Source organism: Arachis hypogaea, chromosome 12, assembly GCF_003086295.3.
Source record: "Arachis hypogaea cultivar Tifrunner chromosome 12, arahy.Tifrunner.gnm2.J5K5, whole genome shotgun sequence".
In the NCBI taxonomy this organism is placed as follows: Eukaryota; Viridiplantae; Streptophyta; class Magnoliopsida; order Fabales; family Fabaceae; genus Arachis; species Arachis hypogaea.
This window is the reverse complement of record NC_092047.1, coordinates 45,015,111-45,035,711: the sequence shown is the minus strand read 5'-3', so window position 1 is coordinate 45,035,711 and position 20,601 is coordinate 45,015,111. Positions and strand designations below refer to the sequence as shown.

Below are 20,601 nucleotides of genomic sequence, written 5' to 3'. Positions count from 1 at the left end.
TTCATCTTCCCAAGTCTCATTACCAAATAATTTGGCATTCAGCTTCATGATTGCACCAAGGTACTTAGCAACTTGCTCTTCAGTAATGTCTTCATTCTCTTCAGAAGAAGAGTACTCATCAGAGCTCATGAAGGGCAGAAGAAGGTTTAATGGAATCTCTGTGGTCTCTAGGTGAGCCTCAGATTCCTTTAGGTCCTCATTGAGCGTCCCAGGAGGTCTTCCTCACTGGGATTCACATCCTCTCCTTCCTTTGTAAGTTCGGCGATGATGGTTAAATCTATGGCCTTGCACTCTTTCTTTTGATTCTCTTCTGTATTGCTTGGGAGAGTACTAGGAGGAGTTTCAGTGACTCTTTTACTCAGCTGGCCCACTTGTGCCTCCAAATTTCTAATGGAGGACCTTGTTTCATTCATGAAACTCACAGTGGCCTTAGATAGATCAGAGACTATATTTGCTAAGGTAGATGGATTCTGCTCAGAATTCTCTGTCTGTTGCTGAGTGGATGATGAAAAAGGTTTGCTATTGCTAAACCTGTTTCTTCCACCATTATTAAAGCCTTGTTGAGGCTTTTGTTGATTCTTCCATGAGAAATTTGGATGATTTCTCCATGAGGGATTATAGGTGTTTCCATAGGGTTCACCCATGTAATTCACCTATGTTATTGTAGGGTTCTCAGGATCATAAGCTTCTTCTTCAGAAGATGCCTCTTTAGTACTGTTGGATGATTCCTTCAATCCATTCAGACTCTGAGAGATCATATTGACTTGCTGAGTCAATATTTTGTTCTGAGCCAATATGGCATTCAGAGTATCAATTTCAAGAACTCCCTTCCTCTGAGGCGTCCCATTACTCACAGGATTCCTTTCAGAAGTGTACATGAACTGGTTATTTTCAACTATGTCAATGAGTTCTTGAGCGTTTGCAGGCGTTTTCTTTAGGTGAATGGATCCACCTGCAGAATGGTTCAATGACATCTTTGATAATTCAGACAGACCATCATAGAATATATCCAGGATGGTCCATTCTGAAAGCATGTCAGAAGGACACTTTTTGGTCAGTTCCTTGTATCTCTCGCAAGCTTCATAGAGGAATTCACCTTCCTTTTGTCTGAAGGTTTGAACATCCACTCTAAGCTTACTAAGCTTTTGAGGAGGAAAGAACTTGGCTAAGAAAGCCGTGACCAGCTTATCCCAAGAGTTCAGGCTGTCTTTAGGTTGAGAGTCCAACAATATTCTAGCTCTGTCTCTTACAGCAAATGGGAAAAGCATAAGCCTGTAGACCTCGGGGTCAACCCCATTGGTCTTAACAGTATCACAGATCTGCAAGAATTCAGTTAAGAACTGAAAGGGATCTTCGGATGAAAGTCCATAAAACTTGCAATTCTGTTGCATCAGAGAAACTAATTGAGGTTTCAGCTCAAAATTGTTTGCTCCAATAGTAGGGATTGAGATGCTTCTTCCATGTAAATTGGAATTAGGTGCAGTAAAGTCACCAAGCATCTTCCTTGCATTGTTGTTATTTTCAGCCATGTCTCCTTATTTTTCGAAAATTTCTGTCAGATTTTCTCCAGAGAGTTGTGCTTTAGCTTCCATTAGCTTCCTATTTATAGTTCTTTCAGGTTCAGGATCGGCTTCAACAAGAATGTTCTTATCCTTGTTCCTGCTCATATGAAAAAGAAGAGAACACAAAAGAAAATATGGAATCCTCTATGTCACAGTATAGAGATTTCTTATGCAAGTATAAGAAGAGAAGAATGTAAGAAGGAGAAGAGGAAAAATTCGAACACAGAGAGGGGGATGGGGTTCGAATTTTTGGGTGGAGGAGAAGTGTTAGTAGATGAATAAATAAATAGAAGGAGGTGAGGAAGAGAAGAATTCGAAAATTTAAATAAAATAAAATAAAAATATTTTAAAATTAAAGTTAAAATTCAAAAATTAAAATTGAAATCAAATTAAATTGAAATTAAAATAATTAGTTAATTAAAAAGGAAATTTGAAAAAGAGGGAAGGGATTTTCGAAAATTAGAGAGGGAGTTAGTTAGGTAGTTTTGAAAAAGATAAGAATCAAACAAAAAGTAAAGTGGTTAATTGAAAAAGATTTGAAAATCAAATTTGAAAAGATAAAAAGTTAGAAAAGATTTTGAAATTAAATTTTGAAAAGATGTGATTGAAATTTATTTTGAAAAAGATTTGAAAAATAATTTTAAAAAGATTTGATTTTGAAAATTAAAGTTGATTACTTGACTAACAAGAAACAAAAAGATTTGATTTTAAAATTTAAAGATTGAACCTTTCTTATTAGGCAAGTAACAAACTTAATATTTTTGCATCAATCACATTAATTGTTAGCATTGAATTCGAAAATATGGAATAAAAATAAGAAAAAGATTTTGAAAATTAATTTGAAATTTTCAAAAATATGAAAGACAAATGAAAAAAAAGTTTGATTTTTGAAAAAGATAGGAGTTTTAAATTGAAAATTTGATTTGACTCATAAGAAACAACTAGATTTTAAAAAGTTTTGAAAAAGTCAACTCAAATTTTCGAAATTTATGAGTGAAATAAGAGAAAGATATTTTTTTTTATTTTTGAATTTTCAATGAAGAAAGAGAAAAACAACCCAAAGACTCAAAACATGAAAATTATGAATCAAAATAACTAATGCATGCAAGAACACTTTGAATGTAAAGATGAACACCAAGAACACTTTGAAGATCAAGATGAACATCAAGACTTATTTTTGAAAATTTTTAAGAAAAGAAAAACATGCAAGACACCAAACTTAGAAATTTTTAATATTTAGACACTAAGAATTCAAGAATGCATATGAAAAACAAGAAAAGACACAAAACAAGAAAGTTTAAAGATCAAACAAGAAGACTTATCAAGAAAAACTTGAAGATCATGAAGAACAAGAAAGAAACTCAATGCATGTGTTTTCGAAAAATTTTTAAGAAAAATAAAAGGATGCAATTGACACCAAACTTAAAAATTGACACAAGACTCAAATAAGAAACACAAAATTATTTTTGATTTTATGATTTTATTAATTTTTTTTCGAAAATTATTTTGGGAAAACGAAAAAGAAGAAATTTTTTTTTTGTATTTTTCGAAAATAAGAAATAAAAAGCTTAAAATTAAAATAAAATTACCTAATCTGAGCAACAAGATGAACCGTCGGTTGTCCAAACTCGAACAATCCCCGGCAATGGCGCCAAAAACTTGGTGCACGAAATTGTGATCATCAATGGCGCCAACAACTTGGTACGCACAATTGTAATCTTAACTCCTTATCACAACTTCGCACAACTAACCAGCAAGGTCACTGGGTCGTCCAAGTAATAAACCTTACGTGAGTAAGGGTCGATCCCACGGAGATTTTCGGCCTGAAGCAAGCTATGGTCACCTTGTAAATCTCAGTCAGGCGGATTCAAATGGGTATGGTGAATTGATAATAAAAACATAAATAAAATATAAACTGGGATAGAGATACTTATGTAATTCATTGGTGAGAATTTCAGATAAGCGTATAGAGATGCTTTCGTTCCTCGTGAACCTCTGCTTTCCTGCTGTCTTCATCCAATCATTCCTACTCCTTTCCATGGCAAGCTTTATGTAGGGCATCACCGTTGTCAATGGCTACATCCCATCCTCTCTGTGAAAATGGTCCAATGCGCTGTCACTGCATGGCTAATCATCTGTCGGTTCTCGATCATACTGGAATAGGATTTACTATCCTTTTGCGTCTGTCACTACGCCCAGCACTCGCGAGTTTGAAGCTCGTCACAGCCATCCCTTCCCAGATCCTACTCGAAATACCACAGATAAGGTTTAGACTTTCCGGAACTCAAGAATGGCCATCCATGGGTTCTAACTTATACCACGAAGATTCTAATATCTCGGACTCAGTCCCCTGTATTAGATACCTAAGAGATATTCATTCTAGCTTGTTTGCATGTAGAACGGAAGTGTTTATCAGGCACGTGTTCATAAGTGAGAATGATGATGAGCGTCACATAATCATCACATTCATCATGTTCTTGGGTGCGAATGGATATCTTAGAAGCAGAATAAGTTGAATTAAATAGAAAAATAGTAGTACTTTGCATTAATCCATGAGGAACAGCAGAGCTCCACACCTTAATCTGTGGAGTGTAGAAACTCTACCGTGGAAAATACATAAGTGATAAGGTCCAGGCATGGCCGAATGGCCAGCCCCCAAACATGATCTAAAGATAAAACTAAAGATGTAAAGATAATAGTAAAAAGCCCTATTTATACTAAACTAGTTACTAGGGTTTACAGAAATAAGTAAATAGTGCAGAAATCCACTTCCGGAGCCCACTTGGTGTGTGCTTGGGCTGAGCATTGAGCTTTACACGTATAGAGGTCTTTCTTGGAGTTGAATGCCAGTTTGTAACATGTTTCTGGCGTTTAACTCCACTTTGCAACCTGTTTCTGGCGTTTGACTCCAGAATGCAGCATGAAACTGGCGTTCAACGCCAGTTTACATCGTCTATCCTTAATCAAAGTATGGACTATTATATACTGCAGGAAAGCCCTGGATGTCTACTTTTCAACGCAATTGAGAGCGCACCATTTGAAGTTCTGTAGCTCCAGAAAATCCACTTTAAGTGCAGGGAGCTCAGAATCCAACAGCATCTGCAGTCCTTCTTCAATCTCCTAATCTGATTTTTGCTCAAGTCCCTCAATTTCATCCAGAAAATACTTGAAATCACAGAAAAACACACAAACTCATAGTAAAATCCAGAAATGTGAATTATAATTAAAAACTAATAAAAATATACTAAAAACTAACTAAATTATACTGAAAACTATGTAAAAACAATGCCAAAAAGCGTATAAATTATCCGCTCATAAAAAGTTCTCTCTAATCCTATTCAACAAGTCGGAATCTTAATGGTTCAAGAGTTCTAAGCAAACGCATGGATCACTAGGAACCATGATCAAAGTATGAACCCAAACCCAAAGAACTGGCTTACAATGGTTCGGGGAAAATACTTAGATTTCAGTCTGGAAAATGTAAGGTTGGCATACAACTTGCCAATGGTGCAAGAAAACGCACACCCCTACACTAGAAGGGTCAACTTTGATCAAAGGTTGGACCAAGTTCTCATGGACATATGTGTGGAAGGAGCTCATTGGAAAGTTGACTCAAGAGGCAAGCCAGTTCAATTGAGAAGACCAGACCTTAAGCCTGTAGCTAGAGGATGGTTGGAGTTCATCCAACACTCAATTATTCCTACTAGCAACCGGTCTGAAGTTACTGTAGACCGGGCCATCATGATCCATAGTATCATTATTGGGGAGGATGTGGAAGTTCATGAGATTATACCTCAAGAACTCTACAAGGTGGCTGACAAGTCCTCCACTTTGGCAAGGTTAGCCTTTCCTCACCTCATTTGCCACCTCTGCAATTCGGCTGGAATTGACATAGAGGGAGACATCCTCATTGATGAGGACAAGCCCATCACTAAGAAAAGGATGGAGCAAACAAGAGATCATGGACCTCAACAAGAGCATGAGGAAATTCCTCACCATGAAATCCCTAAGATGCCTCAGGGGATGCACTTCCCTCCACAAAACTATTGGGAGCAAATCAACACCTCTCTAGGAGAATTAAGTTCCAACATGGGACAACTAAGGATGGAACACCAAGAGCACTCTATCATTCTCCATGAGATTAGAGAAGATCAAAGAGCTATGAGGGAGGAGCAACAAAGACAAGGAAGAGACATAGAGGAGCTCAAGAGCACCATTGGTTCTTCAAGAAGAGGAAGACGCCACCCTCACTAAGGTGGACCCGTTCCTTAATCTCCTTATTCTTATTTTCCTGTTTTTTGGTTTTTGAGCCTTATGTTTTATTTATGTTTGTGTCTTTACTATATGATCATTAGTTTTTAAGTGTCTATGTCTTAAAGCTATGAATGTCCTATGAATTCATCACCACTCTTAAATGAAAAATGCTTTTAATCACAAAAGAACAAGAAGTACATGATTTCGAATTCATCCTTGAAATTAGTTTAATTATTTTGATGTGGTGACAATACTTTTTGTTTTCTGAATGAATGCTTGAACAGTGCATATGTCTTTTGAATTTGTTGTTTATGAATGTTAAAATTGTTGGCTCTTGAATGAATGATGAAAAAGGAAAAATGTTATTTGATGATCTAAAAAATCATAAAAATGATTCTTGAAGCAAGAAAAAGCAGTGAATAGAGAAAATCTTGCGAAAAAAAAAGAAGGAGAAAAAAAAGAAAGAAAAAGAAAAAAAGCAAGCAAAAAAAGTCAATAGCCCTTAAAACCAAAAGGCAAGGGTAAAAGGGATCCAAGTCTTTGAGCATCAGTGGATAGGAGGGCCCAAAGGAATGAAATACTGGCCTAAGCGGCTAAACCAAACTGTCTCTAACCATGTGCTTGTGGCGTGAAGGTGTCAAGTGAAAAGCTTGAGATTGAGCGGTTAAAGTCGAGGTCTAAAGCAAAAACAAAGTGTGCTTAAGAACCCTGGACACCTCTAATTGGGAACTTTAGCAAAGCTGAATCACAATCTGAAAAGGTTCACCTAATTATGTGTCTGTGGCATTTATGTATCCGGTGGTAATACTGGAAAACAAAGTGCTTAGGGCCATGGCCAAGACTCATAAAGTAGCTGTGTTCAAGAATCAACATACTGAACTAGGAGAATCAATAACACTATCTGAATTCTGAGTTCCTGATGCGCACGGAAACTTGTCTCTCAACAATTTTCCTTCGGCAAGTGTACCGAATTGTCGTCAAGTAAAAACTCACAATAGACTGAGGTCAAATCCCACAGGGATTGATTGTTCAAGCAACTTTAATTAGAGGAATGTTCTAGTTGAGCGAAGCAGAATTTGGGTTGAGTGTTGCAGAAAATTAAATGGCGAGAAAGTAAATAGCAAAAAATGTAAATGCCGAAAGTAAAGGGCTGAAAGTAAATGACGGAAGGTAAATTGCAGAATTTAAATGGGAATGGGGAAGATGCTCATAAAAGTAAATTGCAGAAATTAAAGAGAATGAGTAAGATCAGAAATGGGGATTCATTGGGCTTAGGAGATGTTGCATTCTCCGGATCAAGTTCATTTTCATCTCTTCCTCAATCAATGCATTCATTGATCTCCTTGGCAATCTTAAGTGATCGAATTCCAATTTCTTGGCAATTCAATCTCTCAAATCTTGATCAATAGCCAATTCCTTGGTCAATTGCTCATGAGAAGAGATGAAGTATGGTCACTGATTATACCACATGCATTCCCAAATCAAGTGTTGGTAGGATTATAGTCACCATATCCAACCAAACCCAATTTGGTCCAACATGAGAAAGCATTTCTAGCATGATCTCTTCATTCCTCTTCCAAGGTTCAGAAGAGATCCAAGTATGAATAGCTTCTTTTCCAAGATAACTACCCAATTGGATGAAGATTGAAAGCTTTCTAGTAAAATCAAGAGAAAAGATAGAAGAAGAGTAATGAAAACTAATATTGATCCATCAAATTACAACAGAGCTCCCTAACCCAATGAAAGGGGTTTAGTTGTTCATAGCTCTAGAAATAGAAAACAAAGATGGAGAATACATCATAAAAATTAGAACTAGAAGTACAGAGAAAGTAAAGTATACAGAGAGTAGTTCCCAATTTCCAAATCCCCCAAAAAGCCCTTTTCTAATTCAAAACTACCCCTATATATACTACTCTTCTGAACTTCTAGTTCGTTCTTCAAGTCTTGGATATGGGCCTTTGGATCTTGAGTTTGAAGCAGTTATCTTCTGCAGTGGGCTTAGCTTTACTTGCAGAGAGAAAGTGTGAAGTGGGCAAGGTGTTTAGCTCAGGACGTTAGTGGCGTTAACGTTAAGTGAGAGTGTGGGTTCGAGAACGTTAGTGACAATCACCTTTTTCACTAACGTTCCTCACCCAGGGATGGTCCACGTTAACTTCAACGTTAGTAGCACTAACGTGACCACTAACATTGCCTCTTGCTTCTTCACACACGTTATTGGGACTCACCTTTCCCAATAACGTTGAGAGTCTTCCCTTCCCCCTACGTTAGAGTCCATGTTAACTAGGTTAACGTGGCTCTTAACGTAAGCTTGCCAATCCTTCGAGAATGTTAGTGACACTTACCTTTGTCACTAACGTTCCAATGTGCCCTTACTTCCCACGTTAGAGTCCACGTTAACTAGGTTAACGTGGCTTCTAACGTAGCAATGATAGCCATTTCCAACGTTAATGACAAAGGTGAGTGTCACTAACGTTGGCTCATCAATCCCTTATCCACGTTAGCTTCCACGTTAACTAAGTTAACGTGGGAGTTAACGTTGCTCACATTGGCTCATTCCAACGTTAGTGACAAAGGTGAGTGTCACCAACGTTGGCGATTCTTGCTCCCTCCACGTTAGCTTCCACGTTAACTAAGTTAACGTGGGAGTTAACGTGGCTCATTGTGGCTTAGCTCGACGTTAGTGACAAAGGTAAGTGTCACTAACGTTGGCTTCTCTTTTGCTTCTCAACGTTAGAGTCCACGTTAACTGAGTTAACGTGGCTCTTAACGTGGCCAATTGTGAGCTTGGTCCAACATTAGTGACAAAGGTAAGTGTCACTAACGTTGGCTTCATTTCTTTCTTCCACGTTAGAGTTTACGTTAACTTAGTTAACGTGACTCTTAACGTGGGCTATTATGGCTTCAAGGGCGTTATTGGCGATTACTTTTCTCATTAACTTTGTAAGTTAGCTCCCATTCCACATTAGAGGTCACATTAGTTAGACTAACGTGGCTGCTAACGTGGTTCTTCCTTGCTTCCTTTGTCCTGAAACCAAGTAATAAAGTGCATCAAAGCTCTAGTCCCAGTCATGGGAAATGCACCATCCAATTTGTCATTAAATTCATGCAAAATCCTCATGAAATCATGTAAAGTGCACAATGTATGCTTGAATCAAGATGTAAGTGAAATTCTACCCAAAACTTGCTTATTCCCTAGGAAAATGCATGAAACTACCCTAAAAATAATAAAGAAAGGGTCAGTGAAACTGGCCAAAATGCCCTGGCATCACAACACCAAACTTAAAGCTTGCTTGTCCCTAAGCAAGTACTGGAACAAGAGAATGATGAATGGAATGGCAAGAGAAATGAGTCATTATTGTGGAAGTTATGTCCTTTGGTTTTATGGTGGTTTCATGCATAGCAACTGATGCCAAGGCATCTTAGGCTAGTTTCACTAGCATTTTTCTATTAGTTTTAGTTGTTTTATGCATTTTCTTGAGCTTAAAGTAACCATGAATGGTTAAATGAATAACAAAGCAATGAACCATCCAAACAGTATGATTTTTTATGCAAATTCCATGAGTTTTTAGTTATATTACTTGAATGCTATGAATGGAAGATTTCTCATGAAATTTTGCAAGACTTTGATGCAATTGTTTGGATGATTTCAGGGAAGAAGAGGCTAGGCAAGGAAGCAACAAAATCAATAAAGGAAGCTTGAATATCACATGTGGAGTTTAAGTTCCAGTTTAAGCTTAAACTGGAACTTAAACTACCAAGCCATATAATGCTGGAAATGGCGTTTAAGTTCCAGTTTAAGCCTAAACTGGAGCTTAAACGCCAGAATCATGAAGGCTAGGAAATGCTGGAACTGGCGTTTAACCTCCAGTTTAACCTTAAACTGGAAGTTAAACGCCAGAAGTAAGAAAGGCACCAGGAGCATTTCCACGTTTAAGCTCCAGTTTAACCTTAAACTGGAGCTTAAACGTGTTCGACTATTTCTCTCCTCCAGGGTTGCTTTCTCATTTCCACGTTTAAGCTTCAGTTTAACCTTAAACTGAAGCTTAAACGTGTTCGACCCAATTGCTCCTCCAGGGTTGCTTTCTTCATTTCCACGTTTAAGCTTCAGTTTAACCTTAAACTGAAGCTTAAACGTGTTCGACTATTTCTCTCCTCCTGGGTTGCTTTCTTCCATTTCCACGTTTAAGTTTCAGTTTAACCTTAAAACTGAAACTTAAACTTCAACTTAAACGCCACTTTTCGAAAGGGTTTCTGGGCCAAATATATTGAAGTTTAAGTTAGCATTTGAGCACAAACATTAACTTAAACTTATTATGGTATGAAACCCAATTGAATATCATGGTTTATGGGATTGGGCCTGAAGAATTGATGAGTCTGGAGCTTCAATTTGTTGAGTCTTGTGTCATTACTTGTTTATCACTAAGTTTGCTCAATGAATGTTACAGAATTGGATCACAGCCTCATCAGGATTATGGACCATAAACCCAAAGCAAAAGGAAATCAGGGAAAGGCCTCAAAGCCCAAGAAACACAACAGAAGCTCAATTTAGAAAGTGTATAAATAGGATAGAATTTAAGTTAGTTGGGACTTTTGACGGGAGATAACTTTGGATCATTTTCTTTTAGTTTTGTAATTGAATTCAGAGCTATGACTCACTAAACCCCTTTCATTGGGTTAGGGAGCTCTATTGTAATTCAATGAATCAATAATAGTTTTATCTTCTTCTTCAATCTTTTCTCTTGAATTTTGTTAGAAAGCTTCTCGATCTAATTCCATTGGGTAGTTGTCTTGGGAAAGAAACTACCCATAATTGGAATCCTTCGGAACCTTGGGAAAGGAATGGAGGATTCATGCTAGAGAAGCTTTCTCACAGTGAATTGGATTGGGGTTTGGATGGATATTGTGACATGTAATCCTACCAAATTGTGGTTCATGAAACTGTGTGGTATAATCAGTGATCGAGCATCATCTCTTCTTATGAACATTTAAACCAAGGGATTGGGAATTTGTTTGTTTTTAGAGAGAATTGGTGAGCCAAGGGATTGGGATCCAATCATATAAGATTGCCAAGCAAAATTCAATGAATGCATTGGTTGAGGAAGGGATAAAAGTTGTTTTGATTCGGAGATCTCAATATCTCCTAATACCCAATGAACTCCCCATTTCTGATTTACCACTTTCTCTTTACATTCTGCAATTAAATTTATGCAATCACCCCCATCCCTTTTAATTTCAGCAATTTAGCTTCTCGCTCTTTAATTCATGCAAATTTTATATTCCGCAATTCTCATCTAAATCTTGATTCCGCTCAACTAGAACATACTTCTAATCCGAATTGCTCACTCAACCAATCCTTGTGGGATTCGACCTCACTCTTTTGTGAGTTTTTTTACTTGACGATAACCGGTGCACTTGCCGGAAGGAATTTTGCCGATCGTGCAATTTCCTAAATCGTAGCATATCAAGTTTATGCACATCAGCAACTTAGGTTCATTCCTTCACTGGCTTTCAGACCTTTATCATGTCCTAGAACACTCACTTGATTGCATCCCATGAGACTTTTATTCATTGATCCTTTTTGTTATTTCAGGGCTTGTTTGTGTTCTTAGACTAGGTGCTCTGTGAGGAGGCGACTCTTTAAGATAAGCTTTCAGCCAGCACTCCCGAACCAATTGGTTCAAGGTGCTAGGTGTTGAGACACCCCTAAAAACTTACTCCCTCAAGTCTCTTTCCCCCATACATCCACACCACAGGCACATGGTTTGTTTATTTTCTTTCTTTAGACCTTGGTGTCCAGCACCTCTTTGGGTTACTAAATGTTCTGTAGCAAGGTTGCTCTTGATAGTGGATTTTCAGTTGATAATCCCGGGTTAGTTAACCCAAGTTACCAAGTGATGAAGCACTCCTACGAACTTATTCATCCAAGCAGATCCTTGGTACAGGAGCACCACAGACACATCTCTCAAGTTTCAAACCCTTGGTGCCTAGCCTTATTCTTTATTAACTTTTCTTTCTTTTTCAACTCTTATTGTTCTTTTCCCTTTTTTTCTTATTAGGATCTTGTTATTTAGCTAGTCTCATGGGGTGTGTTTCAAGCATATGATTCAGGCCAGATAGTTATCTTCCCACCCTTGTTGGTGAACTAACTTAGCTAACTTATGACCACATCACAAACTAAGGAATTTACTCCACAATATGAAATCCACTCTGGTCTTTGATAACACACATTCTCTTTTTATTTGATTAGAAAGGACAAGCATACAAGTAAGCAAAGTAAGGATGCATTGACATCTAGACAGCACACTTATGACCTAAGCAGTGAAAAACTTAAAGACAGAATTGAAAATTTCTAACTACCATGGAAGCATGTTCTATTTCATACATGATCTTCCTTATTTAAAGCATTAAAACAAATGGAACAAGGAGGGAACTCCACCACCTTTTACTCATGGGATTGCCCATGCTCTCCCTCTGGCTCGTCTTCGTAGTGCCTACTTGTTGCGCTTGAGCTCCCACATCCTTTGCCTTTTCCAATCAACTTCTTCCAGAAGCCAGCATCTTCCATCTTCTTCTTTAATGTTTCCTTCTGCTGTTTCACCTTCTTTTCTTCTTGTTCTACAAAATCTTTTTGGACCTCATCATAAGTAGGGATGGCATAGTGTAAATTATGCATATGACTAGACATGTAGTTCAACTTGACTTGAGTGTTTATGTGGAACTCCTCCCTATGTAGCTGCCGTTCTTCATTAAGTACACTGAACTCATTGAATGCCTTCGTCTAAGCTAGCTGGCGTTGGTTGAGTTCTTGAAGGCGCTTATCTTGACGCTCCTGTCTTTCAGACACTTGATTGATGGCTTGAGTGAGCTGGGAATAATGTTCCATTTGCTGTTTCTGCCACTCCCCTTGTTGATTCATCTAATTAGAAAGGAGTTCTTCTTGACGATCCATCCTTTGAGCTTGAACATGCAGTTGTTGTTCTTGTCCCTCCATATAGCTCCTTGCTAGTTCCTCAATGGCTCCATGAATGTGATTCAGGTTTATGTTGGTTGGGTCATAATATGCTCTTTGTTGGTATTTTTCCTGATGAGACTCTTCTTGGTGAGCTCCTCCTTTTGGTTTTGGCTTTCCTATGTGAGGTCTTTTTTGTTGTTGGGCTGGTGTCACATAGGTTAGACGCTGAAATGTAATTAGCCTCCCAGGATTTAACCAATCTGGGTTGCTATCCTCGAAGACAACCTTGGCCTTCGTGCATAGTCTGAGGATGGTGCTGGGGTACCAAAGCCTGGCACCCGAATCAATCTTCTCAGCTGCCTCTTGAATCCCCTTAGCTATAAGCTCGTGCACATTGATATCTCCACCTTGTACTAAGCAATGTACCATAGTAGCTCGAGTGACGTTAACCTCGGAATTGTTTGCTGCTGGGAGGATAGATCTTCTCACGAGTTCAAACCATCCCTTGGCTTCAGGGCTGAGGTCTCCTCTCTTGATGAACTTGGGCCTCTTATCCACATACCTTTCCCAGTCAGCTCCTATAACATATATGTCATTCACAATTTGTTCGAGTTCATCATCATCAGGGCTCCTACTTACTCTTGCTTGATAACCGAGCTCATCAAAATGTGGTAATTTCAACTGAAGAGTCCTTGTTATAGCATTGGGGCTGAAATCCACCTCTCTCCCTCTTACATAACTTTTGAAGGTGGGGGCCTTGGTTTTGTCTTCTCTGACCACGTTTGCATAGAACTCTTTGATGAGGTTTGCATTTATCTTCCTCTCCGGGTTCGTAAGCCTTTGCCAACCCCTTTGTTCAATCTTCTCTCGAATCTGTGGGCATTCATCCTCTTCAATTTGGAATGTTAACTCAGGCAGTATCTTCTTGAGCTTTATCCGTTCAAATTCGAGTTCATGGAACGTAGTTTTGAATCTCTTCTCATCGAAAGAAATGCTCTCTACTGGTTCCTTCCTCTTTTGCCTTTTAGAGCTTGATGATGCCATGAGTTTGAGTTTGATGTGTGAAGAGGGTGGAAGGTACGGATAGATAAGGAATTCGGTTGGTTAGGACAAGGTGTGATGAAGGAATTTGGATGCAGAAGGTGTGAAGTGTGAGAAATGGCACTTTGGGTGTGAAGGGGAGGTACGGACTAGGACTCACTTATATAGGGAAGTGAGGAGAGAATGAAAGGTGTGGATTGCTGTGGTGGTTGTTTGATGGATGGTTGGGGTTTTGTGTGGAATAAACACAAGGATTGCCAACTTTATGATGGGGTTGGCTCAGTTTCCAAGTTTGTTCTTCTTCCAATGTTGCATGGCAACCATTCCCAATGCATTCCCCCTTGAGACACGTGCGAAATATTCTTCCTTTTGTGTTATCCGAATCCTTCAATGCCCCATCAATGATCCTACAAAATAAAAAAAAATGATTAAAAATACACTTGTAGGAAGTGGCGGCAAAATTTAAAGAATAACTACTTTTTAAAGTTTTTGTTTTAACTGACTAAGTACCATTCATTGGTGCAAACCAACTGACTAGCTCAACATCCATGTGTACAACATTTGCAACACCAAACTTAGTTTGGTGCCGTGTGATGTAAAAGAATTGTTCAAGGCCTCTAAGAGTGACATGATATGGGTTACATTGATGTTCTCTTAGTGTGCCTTGAACACCAAACTTGTTCTTCACTATATGTTGCACACAATGACTCATACAAATGCATATCAAGTTGATTTGAAATTCATGAACCTTGCATTATTAACTAATCTAAAAGCATATAAAATATGGGTTGCCTCCCATGAAGCACTTCTTTAGCGTCACTAGCTTGACGTTTTGCCGTTATCAGGGTGGTTGGTAATGCTTCAGATCTTCCCCTCTTGCAGTAGACCTATATCCATTGGCTTCATCAAGGATCTCCACATGTTCTAAGGAAAGAACTCTGTTAATGGTGAACACCTTAGGTAACTGAGATGGGATAGTGGGGAGATGAGGTGGAATATCTGGGAAGTAGGCTGAGATCACTTTATCCCCCGGAGAAAAGTCCTCTGTAGGGATCTTCTTGTTCCTCCACCTCTTTGGTGCCTTCTTCTTTGTCCCTTTTGATGATGCCTTGCTCTTTGTGATCTCCTCTTCTAAGGAAATTTTGTTGTTGGTCTCACATGACTCTGGTGGTTTAGGTTCCTCTTGATTTTCCTTAAGCTGTGACAGCTCCTGAGTTCCTTGTTCATCAACTATGGGGTTTCCCAGAGGTGTTGTTTGTGCTTCAGTGCTTGCTTCTTCCCTCGGTATCTCATTATGATTTTTTCTTGGTTCTTTGGTCTCTCGATCTGTTTCTAGTGAGAGTTTGAAGACATTGAAGCTGACCTGTGCATCATGGATCCTCAAAATTAGCTCCCCTCGCTCCACATCTATAAGTGCTCTGGCTGTAGCTAGGAATGGTCTTCCCAATAGGATTGGGTGAGTGTGACTCTCTTCTATATCTAAGATGACAAAGTCTGTGGGAAGAAAGTATTTCCCAACCTTTATTAACACGTTTTCCACCACTCCTATTGCTTGTTTTTGAGTTTTGTCAGCCAGCCTGATGACTACATCTGTGGGCATTATCTCATTGATTTGCAGCCTCTTCATAAGGGATAAAGGCATTAAGTTGATGCTTGCTCCCAAATCACAGAGTGCTCTATCAAACAGTGTTTCTCCTATTGCACAGGGGATGTGAAAACTCCCTGGGTCCTTCCTTTTTATAGGCAACTCTGGTTGAATGAGAGCACTGCCCTCCTTATTCATCACTATCGTTTGTCCTCCCTTGAGTGAGCTTTTCCTGGTCAGCAGCTCCTTCATATACTTGATGTATGAGGGCATTTGTTGGAGGGCCTTGATGAATGGTATGTTTACATGGAGGGATGCAAACATGTCAAGAAACCTTGAGTATATTCTCTTCTCTACAGCACCATTGAGTAATTGGGAAAAAGGTGCATATAGTTTCAGTAGCTCCTTCTGTGTCAGCTCCTTTTGTAAAGTTTTAGGTTCTTGGCGATCTTTTTCCTGTTTCTCTGCTGATGTCTCTCCAAGTTGTTCTGATGGCTTGTTTTGCTTTTCCTCAGTCTCCTTATTACTTGTAGTAACCATCTTGCAATCTTCCCATCTGACTTTCTTTGCTTCACCTCTCGGATTTTTCTCTGTGTCACTTGGGAAGCTATCTGTAGGTTTGGGAATCTTTTCAGATAAGTATCCCACTTGAAATTCCAGCCTCTGGATGGTGTCTCCCTGGTTCTTGATGCTAGCTCACACCTCCTCTTTGAATACCTTATTATCTTGAATCTCTTTGCATATGCCCTCAAGCATAGTCTCAATTTTAGAGAGTCTATCTTCAGATGAGGGTGAGTTGAGAGTGGAGGGGTGAGTTTGGTTATTCTGGTTTTGGTATGGATGTGGAGAGGTGTTGTTAGGGTAGTGTTGATATGATCTTTGTGTGGAATGTTGGTGAGCTGCATGGTTGTTGGAGTTGTGACGTCTCTGATCTTGGTTTTGATCTTGTTGATTTTTCCACCCAAAGTTTGGGTGATTCCTCCATCCAGGGTTGTAGGTTTTTGAGTATGGATCATGGGTTTGCCTGGGCGAGTTTCCAATGTAATTGGCTTGTTCTTGCTCCTCTTCTGCCTCAGTATTCACTCCCTCTTGGGTTGCTGATAAGGTGGTGATTGCTGCCACTTGGTTCCTCTCCATCTTCTTGGTGAGGTCAGCCAGCTGCTTGGTAATAAGCTTATTTTGGGCCAGCAGTACATCCACATTATTTAGCTCCATCACTCCTCTAGTGTTGCCTCTTTCAGAAGCATAGAAGTAGTCATTCTCAGCTACAGTTTCAATGACATCTATGGCTTCTTCAATGGTCTTCTTCTTGTTCAGAGATCCCTGGATGAATGGTCTACTGCCTTCTTTGATTCATAAGAAAGGCCTTCATAGAAAATGTGTAGCTGCACCCATTCATTGAACATATCTGGTGGACACCTTCTTGTCAGGTCCTTAAACCTCTCCCATGCTTCATATAGAGTCCCACCATCCTGTTACCTGAATGTTTGCACCTCAGCTCTCAGCCTGTTAATCCATTGAGGAGGATAGAATCTTGCCAGGAATTTATTTACCACATCTTCCCAGGTTGCTAAACTCTCCTTTGGGAAGGATTCCAGCCATTTAGATGCCTTGTCCTTGAGTGAGAAAGGGAACAGAAGTAGTCTATAGGTGTCAGGATGAACACCATTAGACTTCACAGTATCACATATCCTCAGGAAGGTGGTTAGATGTTGATTGGGGTCTTCTTGGACACTCCCTCCGAATGAACAGTTGTTCTGAACAAGGGTGATGAGCTGTGGCTTTAGTTCAAAGTTGTTGGCATGTATGGTTGGCCTTTGGATGCTACTCCCACAGTTTCCTGGGTTTGGGTTGATGTAAGACCCCAGAACTCTTCTCTCTTGCCCAGCATGATTTGCTAGACCCTCTCTGCCATGGTTGTGAACCTCTTCTTCATGATGGTTCTCCATATTTTCATCCATGTCTGGTTCAAAATATTCTTCCTCTTCTTCAGCACCAACTACTCTCTTTCCTCTTGCTTCCCTCCTTAATCTAAGGAAGGTCCTCTCAGGTTCAGAATCAAATGAAGTTGAAGCCCCGCTTCTTCTCCCTGTCATACAACCAACAAGGCACAAGCAAGGAACTAGATGCAGAGACTATTCTTGTTAGAAATGCTGTTAGTGTGAGTGATGCAATATATCAAACAGTTAGTGGGTTAGTGGACTGAATCGTAAACAACTAAGAAAATAACTGAACAGAAAGTAAATTACTCAAATGAACTTAAATCAAACAAAAGAAAAAAAATGCTCAATCTAGTTATCCTCCAATTTAATCATTGTTGAAACAAAATCAATCCCTGGCAACGGCGCCATAAACTTGATGCACACGGAAACTTGTCTCTCAACAATTTTCCTTCGGCTAGTGTACCGAATTGTCGTCAAGTAAAAACTCACAATAGAGTGAGGTCGAATCCCACAGGGATTGATTGGTCAAGCAACTTTAATTAGAGAAATGTTCTAGTTGAGCGAAGCAGAATTTGGGTTGAGTGTTGCAGGAAATTAAATGGCGAGAAAGTAAATAGCAAAAAATGTAAATGCCGAAAGTAAAGGGCTGAAAGTAAATGACAGAAGGTAAATTGCAGAATTTAAATGGGAATGGGGAAGATGCTCATAAAAGTAAATTACAGAAATTAAAGAGAATGGGTAAGATCAAAAATGGGGATTCATTGGGCTTAGGAGATGTTGCATTCTCCGGATCAAGTTCATTTTCATCTCTTCCTCAATCAATGCATTCATTGATCTCCTTGGCAATCTTAAGTGATCGAATTCCAATTCCTTGGCAATTCAATCTCTCAAATCTTGATCAATAGCCAATTCCTTGGTCAATTGCTCATGAGAAGAGATGAAGTATGGTCACTGATTATACCACATGCATTCCCAAATCAAGTGTTGGTAGGATTATAGTCACCATATCCAACCAAACCCAATTTGGTCCAACATGAGAAAGCATTTCTAGCATGATGTCTTCATTCCTCTTCCAAGGTTCAGAAGAGATCCAAGTATGAATAGCTTCTTTTCCAAGATAGCTACCCAATTGGATGAAGATTGAAAGCTTTCTAGTAAAATCAAGAGAAAAGATAGAAGAAGAGTAATGAAAACTAATATTGATCCATCAAATTACAACAGAGCTCCCTAACCCAATGAAAGGGGTTTAGTTGTTCATAGCTCTGGAAATAGAAAACAAAGATGGAGAATACATCATGAAAATTAGAACTAGAAGTGCAGAGAAAGTAAATTATACAGAGAGTAGTTCCCAATTTCCAAATCCCCCAAAAAGCCCTTTAATTCAAAACTACCCCTATATATACTACTCTTCTGATCTTCTAGTTGGTTCTTCAAGTCTTGGATGTGGGCCTTTGGATCTTGAGTTTGAAGCAGTTATCTTCTGCAGTGGGCTTAGCTTTACTTGCAGAGAGAAAGTGTGAAGTGGGCAGGGTGTTTAGCTCAGGACGTTAGTGGCGTTAACGTTAAGTGAGAGTGTGGGTTCGAGAACGTTAGTGACAATCACCTTTTTCACTAACATTCCTCACCCAGGGATGGTCCACGTTAACTTCAACGTTAGTGGCACTAACGTGACCACTAACGTTGCCTCTTGGTCCTTCGCACACGTTATTGGGACTCACCTTTCCCAATAACGTTGAGAGTCTTCCCTTCCCCCTATGTTAGAGTCCACGTTAACTAGGTTAACGTGGCTCTTAACGTAAGCTTGCCAATCCTTCGAGAACGTTAGTGACACTTACCTTTGTCACTAACGTTCCAATGTGCCCTTACTTCCCACGTTAGAGTCCACGTTAACTAGGTTAACGTGGCTTCTAACGTAGCAATGATAGCCATTTCCAACGTTAGTGACAAAGGTGAGTGTCACTAACGTTGGCTCATCATTCCCTTATCCACGTTAGCTTCCATGTTAACTAAGTTAACGTGGGAGTTAACGTTGCTCACATTGGCTCATTCCAACATTAGTGACAAAGGTGAGTGTCACCAACGTTAGCGATTCTTGCTCCCTCCACGTTAACTAAGTTAACGTGGCTCATTGTGGCTTAGCTCAAAGTTAGTGACAAAGGTAAGTGTCACTAATGTTGGCTTCTCTTTTGCTTCTCAACGTTAGAGTCCACGTTAAATGAGTTAACGTGGCTCTTAATGTGGCCAATTGTGAGCCTGGTCCAACGTTAGTGACAAAGGTAAGTGTCACTAACATTGGCTTCATTTCTTTCTTCCACGTTAGAGTTTACGTTAACTTAGTTAATGTGACTCTTAACGTGGGCTATTATGGCTTCGAGGGCGTTATTGGCGATTTCTTTTCTCATTAACTTTGCAAGTTAGCTCCTATTCCACGTTAGAGGTCACGTTAGTTAGACTAACGTGGCTGCTAACGTGGTTCTTCCTTGCTTCCTTTGTCCTGAAACCAAGCAATAAAGTGCATCAAAGCTCTAGTCCCAGTCATGGGAAATGCATCATCCAATTTGTCATTAAATTAATGCAAAATCCTCATGAAATCATGTAAAGTGCACAATGTATGCTTGAATCAAGATGTAAGTGAAATTCTACCCAAAACTTGCTTATTCCCTAAGAAAATGCATGAAACTACCTTAAAAACAATAAAGAAAGGGTCAGTGAAACTGGCCAAAATGCCCTGGCATCAGTTCCTATAGATGCCAATCATTCTGGACTTCAAAGGATAAAGTGAGATGCCAAAACTGTTCAGAGGCAAAAAGCTACTTGTCCCGCTCATTTGATTGGAGCTAAGTTTCATTGATATGTTGGGATTTATAGTATATTCACTTCTTTTTATCCTATTTGATTTTTAGTTACTTGGGGACAAGCAACAATTTAAGTTTGGTGTTGTGATGAGCGGATAATTTATACGCTTTTTGGCATTATTTTTACATAGTTTTTAGTATGATTTAGTTAGTTTTTAATATAATTTTATTAGTTTTTAAATAAAAATCACATTTCTGGACTTTACTAGGAGTTTGTGTGTTTTTTTGTGATTTCAGGTAATTTCTGGCTGAAATTGAGGGACTTGAGCAAAAATCTGATTCAGAGGCTAAAGAAGGACTGCATATGCTGTTGGATTCTGACCTCCCTACACTCGAAGTGGATTTTCTGGAGCTACAAAAACCCAATTGGCACGCTCTCAAATGCGTTGGAAAGTAGACATCTAGGGCT

General features: G+C 39.1%; 1 non-coding gene across 1 annotated transcript; it reads left to right on the top strand.

Annotated features, from left to right (window-relative positions):
• Positions 1-1,028: 1,028 nt before the first annotated feature.
• Positions 1,029-1,136, top strand: LOC112730853 (small nucleolar RNA R71). The gene has a single exon (XR_003166658.1). It is a non-coding gene; the product is annotated as a small nucleolar RNA R71 (small nucleolar RNA).
• The last annotated feature ends 19,465 nt before the right edge of the window (positions 1,137-20,601 follow it).